General features: G+C 33.9%; 1 pseudogene; it reads left to right on the plus strand.

The window, feature by feature from the left end:
- The first annotated feature begins 2,257 nt into the window (after positions 1-2,257).
- Positions 2,258-4,333, plus strand: LOC147075224 (phenoloxidase 2 pseudogene; annotated as a pseudogene).
- The last annotated feature ends 8,112 nt before the right edge of the window (positions 4,334-12,445 follow it).

The following is a 12,445-nucleotide window of genomic DNA, read 5'->3' on the forward strand; positions in this document are numbered from 1 at the left end:
AAACAACCACCGGACAAACAAGAATACGACCTAATAAAAACGTTGTAAAAATACTGATAGAATGATACAATGTAAAACATTTTCATTACAATTTATCGAGTACAATGTTGCAATGATTTAACCACAAAAACAGGATGTCGCTATTCACTAATAATTAATATCAATCGATTTTTTCTCTATATGTTTACATTTCTCGCAGATACGAAATAGTGCTGAGCCTAAGCCGGCTCGGGTTCGACGGTTGATTTAAAAATAATTCGGGAGCCGTTTGTTATCAGATTAGTTGAGCAGATAAAACCTATTGTGAAAGTTTGAATACTAGAATATTTCAATAATTATCGAAACCAGCGTACAACAGGAAGACAGATGAGTAGGGCCCGGATTTATATGCTAGTGCATGTTTTGTTAGGGCGTATGCACATCTATGGGAGTTACACAGAAATCCGTTTCGAAAGACGCAGAATCCAAAAATAAAATTTTATTGTGCATATAAATGCATATTTGAGACGTTAGAGCATATTTAAGACATTAGTGCATATTTCATTAATAAATGCACATTTAGGGCTTTTACATTTATAATTTTATCGCAACATAACTAAATCAGGTAGATGCACTTGCATTTTTAATGGCATTCCCGAGCATTTCATTAATTTATCAGGAAAAGTGAAGTCAACTCGGGTACCTTTATAGCAATGTTTGCAACAATCACCTCTGTGGACGTTGAGAGATCATTTTCCGCATATAAACAAAATACTGACAGATATGCGGAAAATTTAATCCCAGAGAATATTGAAAAAAATATTGTAAATTATTTTTTCTGACAAAAAAACAGCAAATAGTATTTAGGAATAGTTAAGTGTGTCGTTCTTATTTTTTTAAGTTGTGTTTAGTTTCCATTGTTTACATTTACATTTTCCATTTCTTTGTTCAATTATTTTACCTACTTGTAAACAAACTATTTTGAAAATTGTAATTGATTAACTTTATATTGATTATTTGTGTTCTTTTGTCATTGTATTATATTGCTTAAGATTATTAATTTGTTATTCAATTTTTTATCGGTAATATTGGGTGAAGTGGGTATTTACAATATTTTTTCCATAAAAATGTCAATTTTTAACTGCATATTTCTTTGTTTAGTGGATATTTCGATGATTTTAAGTGCATATGTGCATGTATATAATCATGTTTTTTGTTGCATATAAATCCGCTCCCTACAGATGAGTATTCCCGCAGTCTGGTCTTCAATTTTTTCCCCCACATAACCTGTGTTAGTGTGCGCAAGCTTTAAAAATAATGAATTGTCAGCAGTAGGTAATCACGTTGAGGTTTACTAGGTAGGTACGGGGTCCCGACAAAACTGCCCGGACATTGCCGCCAAAACAATTTAGAAATTTTTACATAATATTATATTTTAGATACACAAATATAAAAAAAACATACGAATAAAGATATAAGTATATAAATAAATAAATAAAAAAAGAAAATAGTAAATATATATGCAGCTGCATCGGATTAAACACGTATTATCGGCATTTTTTGTTTTGTTTTTAGTACTAAGTGTTAAAATCTGATGATTTTAAGTTATTACTCTAGAGACCGATTTCTATAAGCTGGCGTACACGTCATCGTGGTTCTGCTATGAACGAGTGGAACTAAATTCCTATATTCCCCCCGCTTCAGCATCTTAACACTGCATTACGTCCGCCCCCGCCAACTCCATCGGCAATGCGACGCTAGCGACGTGATGACGTGTACGCCAGCTTATAGAAATCGGAGTCTACTAACAATTATTGCAACAAATTAAATCTCAAATTACACTGATTATTGTAAGTATGTAAATTTCTATCGATAAGATATTCGAAAAACCAAAAAAGCACTTGTTTTATATATTTTTGTATTTTTAGCGGGCGGTTTTGTCAAGGCAGATTTGTCCAGGCGGTATTGACGAGCACTGGTACGGGCGGATTTGGTTTGGTGGCAATGTCTGGGCAGCAATGTCCGGGCAGTTTTGTCGTGGTGCCGGTAGGTACATATGTATCAACTTCATTCTGATTGTACACTGTATAGCTCTTTAAAAAATATGACTGAAACTGAGATCCAGTTCCAAAAATAATTAAGCCCATCACTGTACATGTTACTACATTTTCAATATTCCTTTAAATAGGGAATTCAAACCTCCTACAATTACACTTCTGATCTAGATTTTATAGACAGTTTAGCAGTTCTTACTTCAAATAATATTTTTTGGAGAAAAATGGCGAACCAAGAAAGTATTTCGCTTCTATTTGAACGCCCTACTGAGCCAGTTTTTATAGCGAAAGGTGAAAGCAGAACTGCATTTGAAGTTCCCGACAGTTACTTAAACGATCATTACAAGGGGTTAGGACCTGCGTTAGCCAATCGATTTGGAGACAACGTGGGTCAAAAGTACGCTGTGAAAAACATCACCCTACCCAACATCAATATACCGATGGAACTCGGAAGACGTGACAACTTTTCATTGTTCATTCCGAGGCACCGCGCAATGGCTGGAAGACTTATCGACATCTTCATGGACATGCGAGGACTGGATGACTTGCAATCTGCTGCTGTCTTCTGTCGAGACAGAGTTAATCCATTTCTATTCAACTACGCATTGTCCGTAGCGATTCTTCACAGACCGGACACTAGAGGATTTCCCATCCCGAACTTCATGGAGTCGTTTCCTGAGAAGTTTTTAGACGGTGGTGCGTTTTCAAGAGCTAGAGAAGAATTGTCAGTTGTACCAGATGGAAATCGGACCCCTGTTATAATTGCCAGAGACTTTACGGCTACTGATCTTGATCCTGAACATCGCGTCGCTTACTTCAGAGAAGATATTGGAATCAATCTTCACCACTGGCATTGGCATTTGGTTTACCCGTTTACTGCTAACAACCGTGAAATAGTCGCCAAAGATAGACGAGGAGAATTATTCTATTACATGCATCAGCAAATAGTTGCTAGATATAACTGCGAACGATTCAGTAACCGCTTGAGTCGTGTCCAAAGATTCAACAACCTCCGTACTCCAATAATCGAAGGGTATTTTCCTAAGCTGGATTCTCTCGTTGCCAGTCGTAATTGGCCCCCAAGATTTATCAATACTCCGCTTAGTGATCTCAACCGAACTGCTGATATGCTCCGTCAGGATTTGGCTCAGATGGAACAGTGGAGGGACAGATTCCGCGGAGCAATAGAACAAGGCTTTATTTTGGATCCAGCCGGTCAACAAATTCCACTGACAGAGCAAGGTGGCATTGATATTCTTGGTAATATGATGGAATCTACTATTATATCACCAAATAGAGACTTTTATGGCGATTTACACAACATGGGACATCTTTGTATCGCATATTGTCATGATCCTGATGGAAGATTTTTAGAAGGATTCTCAGTTATGGGTGATGCTGCAACTGCTATGAGAGATCCAATATTTTATCGTTGGCATGCATTCATTGATGATCTGTTTCAATTGCATAAAAGCCGTCTGCCACGTTACACTGTAGACAGGCTAAATTTTCCTGGAATAAATGTTACTGGACTTCAAGTGGATGTCCAAGGAGGACAAACCAATCGTCTGCAGACATTTTGGCAACAGAGTGATGTAGACTTGTCGAGAGGTTTAGATTTTGCTCCACGGGGTACAGTATTTGCAAGATTTACCCATCTTCAGCACATACCATTCAACTACAGGATCCAAGTTGCCAATCAGTCTGGAAATCAAGTACCTGGAACGGTTCGCATATTTATGGCACCAAGAAACGATGAAAGAGGCTTGCCTATGACTTTTAATGAACAGCGACATATGATGATCGAGTTGGATAAATTCAGAGTAAATCTTCGCCAAGGGCAGAACGTGATTGTAAGAAGGTCGGATGAATCATCTGTGACAATTCCTTATGAAAGAACATTCAGGAATTTAAACGCAAATCGTCCAGCGGGAGGTGCAGGCTTGGAGCAGTTCAATTTTTGTGGATGTGGTTGGCCACAGCATATGCTTATTCCGAGGGGTACCGAACAAGGCTTGTCGATGGATCTTTTCGCGATGATTTCCAACTTTGCCGACGACAGAATTGACCAGGATATGAACGGGATGTGCAATGATGCTGATTCCTTCTGTGGAATAAGGGATAGACTGTTTCCTGATCGAAGGTCAATGGGGTATCCTTTTGATCGTCTACCACGTAATGGCGTCGCTACTTTGGCGGAGTTTTTGACCCCAAATATGAGAACGCAACCGGTGACAATCACATATACGGACCGTACTGTTGTTAGACAGCAGGGAGGCGCTCAAACACCACAGCAGTAAGCCAAATCTTTGAATTGTTCATGTCTTGTCTTTTTTCTTTACTTATATTAATAATTCTCAAAGCTTGATGGAATTGTCAAACACTATATTCAACAAAATAATATAATATACCTTTTTTAATTTAATATGTTAATTGATAGGTAGGTATTCTACGATGCTATACATTTTGAAAAACTTATTTAAAATAATTAGAAGCACATTAGTAGGCACCTATTTTATTTTCTTATTTAAATTCTCTTTTTTTTATTATCTTAAGATCACAGTCCATTTGGTAGAATTCTCATGGATAAAAAAAATAATAATTATAAACATAAATTATTCCTAAATCGTGTATATACAACAGAAAATGCTGTAAACCTTCTAAATTACAGGAGTCGTCATTTTGTGTAGAGAACTGTACTCGGATTGGAAAATTTTATGAACCGGTATTACTGTAATTACCAACGGACGTCACGCACAAATCCAAGATATTTTGTAGAGTAATACCTACTTTGGTTTAATAAATTAAAATACAAAAGCCGATCGCCAATAGTAGCTCAATTTGGAAAGCGCTTCAGTGAATATTAAAGCCATACCCGTTAAAATTTGTCACAATTAAGTATGGCTACTTTAGAATAGTGGTATATGTGCGTGGGCGCGATACCCGAGAGATGCAGGTTCGATTCTGTGTGTCTTACTTTTTTCAAAATGCTTTTTTCTATTGGTTATAATATAGTTTCTAATTTCCAAATTATGTCAGTTCAATGTGTTTTTATTTTATGAAAGATGACGTCAAGTTCTGCAGTTTTCTGATTTTAAAAGATGTTTATAAATAAAAAAAATACATACCTAAAAATTCTTGTATTTATTATTATTTAATATCTTTTGGAATCCAATTTTTAAATGAAACAATGCTTTAATGTATTTTTCTCTAACTCAATATAATAGCTTCTAACAATAAATTTATTTACAATCAATTTAAATAATCTTCCTATCAACACCGTATAGTCCAGTATCTTGTTATTAAAATTCCATGGTAAGTATCTAATAATTTAGGAAATACCTACACTAGAGATGGGAAAACTGGTCGATTTTGAAGACTAAGTATACTCACTACCAGTATAAAAAAATACTTAGTATATAAACTTGTTCCAAAATACTTACTAGTATTTGGAATACTATATAGAGCGTTTGGCGTGCGTATGCGACAAAAGTTTCATACTCAACTGAAACTAAAACCAACTCCATATTAGTATTTGAAATACGTGTCGTCTCAGGGAACTCAGACTGTGTATCGGCTTCAATAGAATCGCTAAAAATACGCTGAGCTCCGCTTGTCGAAAAGTCCCATTTATTATAAAATTTTAAACACATTTTAAATATATGAGTTGTTTTTCTGTTGGGTTACAATATTCTTATTACGGGGGATGCTTATACTATCATAGGCGAAAAGAAGCACCTAACGGAAAAATACGAAGCTTTCAATTTGAGATTTTTTTTTGATAATTTACAATTTAAACTGTAGTAATTAATAAATATGTATCTGAAAACACTAAAAAGATTTTTAATTTTTTTTTTAATTTAAAGATAAACTGGCAATTGTAAAACATTGTAATAAAATGTGAATTCGTTGCAGGGTCAAATCTTGTTATTACATTATATTTTATGGCCATATTTATTATTAAAATTTAGTTTATTAAGTGTTAGATTTTCTGTCGTTTAGATTTTTGACTAATTCATCGTTTTAATATTTTTTATATATATTTTAAAAGACATCGATTTTTTTAAAAACCTAAATGTGTATAACTTGAAATCAAATTTTATTTTAGGCATGGTCCCAATATTGAAGCTTGATTTTATATTAATAATAAAATGAATAACAGTGGTTTTTTTAATTTTCAACATGTTTTGAGCGGTCGTATAACAAGCCTAAGCCTGTGCGTCATCTCACCACTGTGTTGCGATACAAAATTTATGACCTTTTATTATTTAAACATTCAAATTAAAATATACCCATATTCAAGTGCTATTTCGTTCGCGCGCATTTAATGTCAATAGTGTTGAAATTCTACCAACTGGCGAGTGCACAGAACAGCGACTCGCGATGATATCATCACAAGTTTTTTGGAATAAGTTTATTGGGCCACACATACTGAGTATGGGTAGTTTTATCCGAAACTTGAGTACACAAACTGATGACAGTATTTCCAACTCACCTCTAACCTACACCATAACACGTAGCTACATTGTTTCCAAAACACCATATAAAATAAGCACCGATTTGTTTTTTTAATTTTAAAATTTTACTATTGTTGGTAATCCAACATTTTAATTCAAGACTTTATTAAACTGTTCTGTGTTCAAGACGTTCATACTGTGGAACTTGTTTGTTGAAAAGATCTTTTCGTTAAGTATATAGGTATGTCCATCAATCAGCGATCTTATAGATCATATAGTAACAGAGCAACCGGTATATCAAGACGTCGAATGTAGGGATTGCAATAATGAATAAATACATATCAATATATCGGTATTTTCTATTGAAAAAATAAACAGATACATAATAATGTAAGTATTTAAAAAAATCTTTAAAATATTAATATTACCTATCATGTGGCATTTCTGGTCACCGAAAACGATGAAGGGAAGTAAACCCACGGAAGTAAACCAGAGATCGCGTAACTCGACAAAAAATAAGTCCTGTTAATTAATACATTTTGTTTCCACTTTCAATACCGAATACATCGGTATTGTCTGATTGTTAAAACCGGTATTTCGGTACCTATCGCATAATACTGGGATACCGGTATTGAAATACAAGTATTGCAATACCTAGTCGAATGTGTGTCATATCCAGTGCAATTTCCCAAATTCCTCATGAAAATCTATTAAGTAGGTACTACAATTTTAACTTTTTACAGATCCATAATGCTCCACTTATAAACATACCACATAAGCGTGAAGTTCGATAATTTTGGCAGAAAATATGACGTAGTTAAAGTGGCAACGAGCGGGAGAAAAAATGCAACAGGCTTCATTTAAATAAAATAAAAAGGATTTCATGTTATACACATTTATATTTTTTGTAAAAATCGATGTTTTTTAAAATAGATATAAAAATATTAAAACTATGAATTATTTAAAAATTTCTTCAGTGATGCTTAGAAAACTTAATAAACTAAATTTTAATAATAAATATGACCAAAAAATATGTGTAATAATAGAGTGCGGTCCGATTCAACAAATTCACATTTTATTACATTTTTTACAATTGTAAGTTTATCTTCGACTTAAAATAAAATTTTTTTCTTTTTAATGTTTTCAGATACATATTAATTAATTAATACAGTTGAAATTATAAATTATCAAAAAAAACCTCAAATTGCAAGCTTCGTATTTTTCCGCTAGGTGCCTCCTTAAAAACGGCTCAGTAAAGGCTTCACCTTAATTGATCCACTATAGGAGCGAATTGTCTAAAAGATTTTGCAAATATTGTTACCATTGTTTAAAATTAATATTTTCTATGGCTTTATGTCGGCCTGTCGCCTACGAGTCTTATGCCTTTTCAGAACGTGCGCGTAGACCAGGGGCTCCCAACCTTTTTGTACTCTAGAGCACATTCAAAAATATCGGTAGGGTGGCGGGCACCACCTATTTTTAATCGACAAACTCCTTCCATAACTTCTCATTTTCCCATAATTTATTTTCTATATTCATAATTTATTAATAAATAATAAACAAAAATGTTTCAAAATAATAAAACAATTATTCAAATTGCATACACACAGAGAAATGTATTTACAAAACGTAAACAAAGTAAACAAAAAACACAAATACAAAGAAAACATTTTATAAAAAAATAGAATATCAATATGTCAATGTGATCTTTGGCATTGCATATCATTGGCCAGTGCCCCATAATTAGGAGAGTATGACGATCATCCTGTTAGCAAACAATCATAAAGATGCTCATCGGTGAGTCGAGATCTATATCTTGATTTTATTAAGTTCATGTTTGAAAACAATGATTCGCATAAATATGTCGAACCGAAAGAGTGATTCAATTTTATATGTCACTTTTTTCAAAAATTGGAACTTTTTTCTGTCCACTGTATTCCAAAAGTCCTCTGATATTAAGGATTTAAGCAAAATATCATTCTTAAGCTCCAAAATTTCTAACTCTAGTTCTTCTGTCTTACCTTGAACAAAATCTGCAATACATGCGGCCATTTCCATTACATTTATTTGGCAAGTAAAAGGATTGATACAGAAGGAAACAATTGGCTCGATATCTGTAAACTGCAAAAATCTCTCTTCAAATTGTTTTTTAACACTTGAAGATGCTTAATAAATAATGACCCGTTTAATTAATTGTTACCTAGCATTTTATTCATATGTAGGAAATGCACGAGAGAATTGATCTGCAGATGTGACATCAATAAATCCAATTTAGCTTTAAATGACTTTACAGAGCTTATCATTTCAGCTATATTTTTGTCTTTCCCCTGCAACTCCAAATTTAAAGAATTCAATTTTTCCATGATGTCTGTGAGAAATCCCAAATCAATCAGCCAGCGAGAGTCAGCTAGTTCATCATAATTTTCCTTTTTAGCGTTTATAAATGTTTTTATTTCTTCAATTAAACTCACAAATCTTGTAAAAACCTTTCCTTTACTGAGCCAATGTACTTCAGTATGCAGAATAAGATCATGTTTTTTATCTTCAGTACCTTCTAACAGGGCCTTGAAAAGTCGATGTTGCAAAGGAGCTGCTCGAATAGAATTGATTATTTTTGAAACTATTTTCATAACGTGTTCAAATGGCAATATTTTACAACACAAAGCTTCCTGGTGGATAATACAGTGGTAAGACATACAGTTTGAAAATGATTCATCCTTCCTGCAGAGGGCAATAAATCCTTTGTTTTTACTTACCATTGCTGGTGCCCCATCGGTGGTTATCGCAGACAGCTTGTGCAAAGGCATATTTATTGACTTGGCGTATGTTCTGAATGTATTATAAATATCCTCACCTCTTGTCTGTCCTTTCATATGTAATATTTGCAACATATCCTCTTTTACTGTGAAGTTACTAAATACCATTCTCACCATAACTGCTAACTGTGCGGTGTCTGATATATCTGTTGACTCGTCAAATTGTAGCGAGAACCAGTCACATATTTCTAAGGCAGTCTTTAACTGAGTTTGTATGTCTGTTGAAATTGCATGTATTCTTCTTGTGACGGTGTTATTTGACAACTGTAAGTCTTTTATTGCTGAGACAATCTCACATTTGTTAGAAAATCCATCAAACAAACAATCGACACCAGTCAAAAATAGTTTTTAAACAACTAACCATCAATGAAAGGTTTCTTCATTTTTGCGAGCATGTGAGAAATTTTGAAAGAAGCAATGGTGGCATTTTTAGAATTTTCTACATGTCTAGTGAAAACAGTCTGTTGTGCAGTTAGACTTGATTTTAGTTGATATATTTTTTTCTTTCTTACTTCAGATTTAAGTGGATAATTAACATCAAAAGTGGCATGAATTGTCTGAAAGTGTCGTTCAACATTATGTTTTTTTCGGCACTGCAATTAATACTACTACCACACAACAAACAGACGCATTTATTTTTCACATTAAAGAAACAATATGATTCCTCCCAGTCAGTGTTAAAATTATAGGTTCGTTGTCTTTTACTCGGTCCACTCATTTTAGAACTATATAGAAGGAATATCAAAACTCCTAATTCGTGTTTCGTCAGACGAAGATGTCTCCTGGCTAACTGTCACGACCCGAACGGGGCAGCAATCGCAATCACAATGACAACAACGCGGTTCCAGGCGGGGAATGTTATTTGCACATCACTCCTTGTACACACCGAAAACCCAAACTGAGCCGATGATCGCCGAAGCAATCGGGACGGTACGATCACGTGACTACTGTCACGTGCTTCGGCGTTTATCGGCCCAGTTCGTGGCGTTCGTTCACTTCGGGTTTTCTGCGTGTGTCCGGCTAGCGTGAAAATTCTGTCTTTGTCGAATAGTGGCGGGCACATACGAATCGTTCCGCGGGCGCCATGGTGCCCGAGGGCACGGGGTTGGGAACCCCTGGCGTAGACTTTCTACTTTGTGATTTTTAATGGAAAAATGATCACACTAAATTAGTTTTAAATTTATGTACAGAAATTTATTAAAACATGTTTACAAATAAACGTTTTGTGGCTTGTAAAACATTTTTTCAAATATTATTTCTAAATATCTAATGGGCAAAGTTATACATGTTATAAATGGGTTAATATGCATCTGATTATGTGGGTAGCTATTGCATGCAAGTGATTGCATGAGTACATGCAATAATTTGCATCCAATATCATTGCTTTGGCAACAAGATAATAATGTTAAATTTAATAATAATATTATATTCATGTTATTAAATTTAAAAAATAATTTAAACCTTAATAGATCTATAATCCGACATGTTTTTGATTAGATAACCCAATACCCTCCACGAAGCAAAATCATGTTTAGCACGCAAAGATATTTCTGTTATCTATTAACATGGGATATTTTTTAACATTTTGATAAAAATTCATTGATTATATTTTTACAAATAGACACCCACTTACAAAATATTTAATACTTTACCAAAATATAATTGAAAATTCATATAGGTACCAAAAGAATACGAAAACATTTTTCGATAGAAATTTCACGATAGTATTGTAAAGTGACATAAAAATAATAATGTTGCTAGTATCGCGTATTCCGTAAAAACTGTATTTATTTTTTCAATCTCAAAATTTTGTCAACTAGTCAGTTCAGTGGTACCAATTTTGGTAATAAAATATGATTTTTCATCGAATCTACTGATATTGGCAACACTGTTTCATGGTGGACTGGAAACTGAAAGACTGTCAGACTAGCATGTCGCATCTCTTCAGTTTAGTAGAGAACGTTTTGAAAATGAGAGATTCCAGTCATGACGTCAGCGAGCTGCTATTAAAATACATTAGCTACTCTAGATACTGGCTGGAATTTTAGTTTCAGTCTCGTCTTTTTTGAGTATTCTCGTGAGCGGAAGGCCTAAGTAGAGTGGCTTACTGGGAGAAGTAAATACTCTTCACCGAGAGAAGCAGCCGACGAAGAGGGGTGGAGAGTCTTGGTCGCTCAGAAGATGACCATGGGAACGACCAAAAAGAGAAATTAGTAATATTATATAATATAATTTTCTACTAAATTAACTAAAAATAATTACCATTACCTAACTTTATATTTAAGACAAAAACAATAAATTTCAACAACACATGCTCGCAGTTTTTAAATGACTGTAGATTTGAATAATCAAAATTTACCGGCGTCGTGTACAAAACATATTTAATTCAGTCGTAGAAATTTTATCTTACTCCAACGAGTCTAACGCATGTTGCGGATATATAAACGTGCCAAATGCTTTCTCACTCGCACTCATGGTTCGTTTTTGTTCAGGCCTTGTAAGAAAACAATACCTAACATAATATGTATAAATTTAACTTTGAAATAATATTGGTAGGTTCTCCTGTATTGTTTTCATTATCCTCACCTGATCCGTATTATCGCCAATCCGTTGTAAATAAATAACTCATCACTTATCTATATTTTATTATTTTTGACATCGGATTTCCGATGAACATTATAATATTAATTTGTCTTTTCGTTTGACTTTCGAAATGTCAAATTTTGCGATAAAAACTTCACTATGGAGGCTCTCTTAGGTGATTTATGACTTCATTATTCATTGTTTATATTATTACTAGGTAAGTATAATTAAATTATTTTCTTTGAATAAGTACTACTTAATTATGTATTAATTGAATTGGCGTTTTCATAGCGGAATTCCATTGCAATGGTTTTACAACATTTTTTTTTGTTAATTTTACAATCTGCTTTTTATGATATATCCGACGATGAGTTCGGCCATTTTCTATGCTTTACAGTCTCTGAGGTTCTTGGGCTAGGATGTTCTTCTTCCATCATGGCCTAGCTTAGTTTATTTGAATTGGTAAGATACAAAAGTTGATATCTCTAAGGATGCCACATGATATGGCCAAGTATGATAACCTTCATGTTATTATTTCTTTGATATTTTTCATCCT

Source organism: Rhyacophila brunnea, unplaced genomic scaffold (genome assembly GCF_057557595.1).
Source record: "Rhyacophila brunnea isolate RB1 unplaced genomic scaffold, BYU_Rbru_1.0 scaffold_15, whole genome shotgun sequence".
Lineage (NCBI taxonomy): Eukaryota > Metazoa > Arthropoda > Insecta > Trichoptera > Rhyacophilidae > Rhyacophila > Rhyacophila brunnea.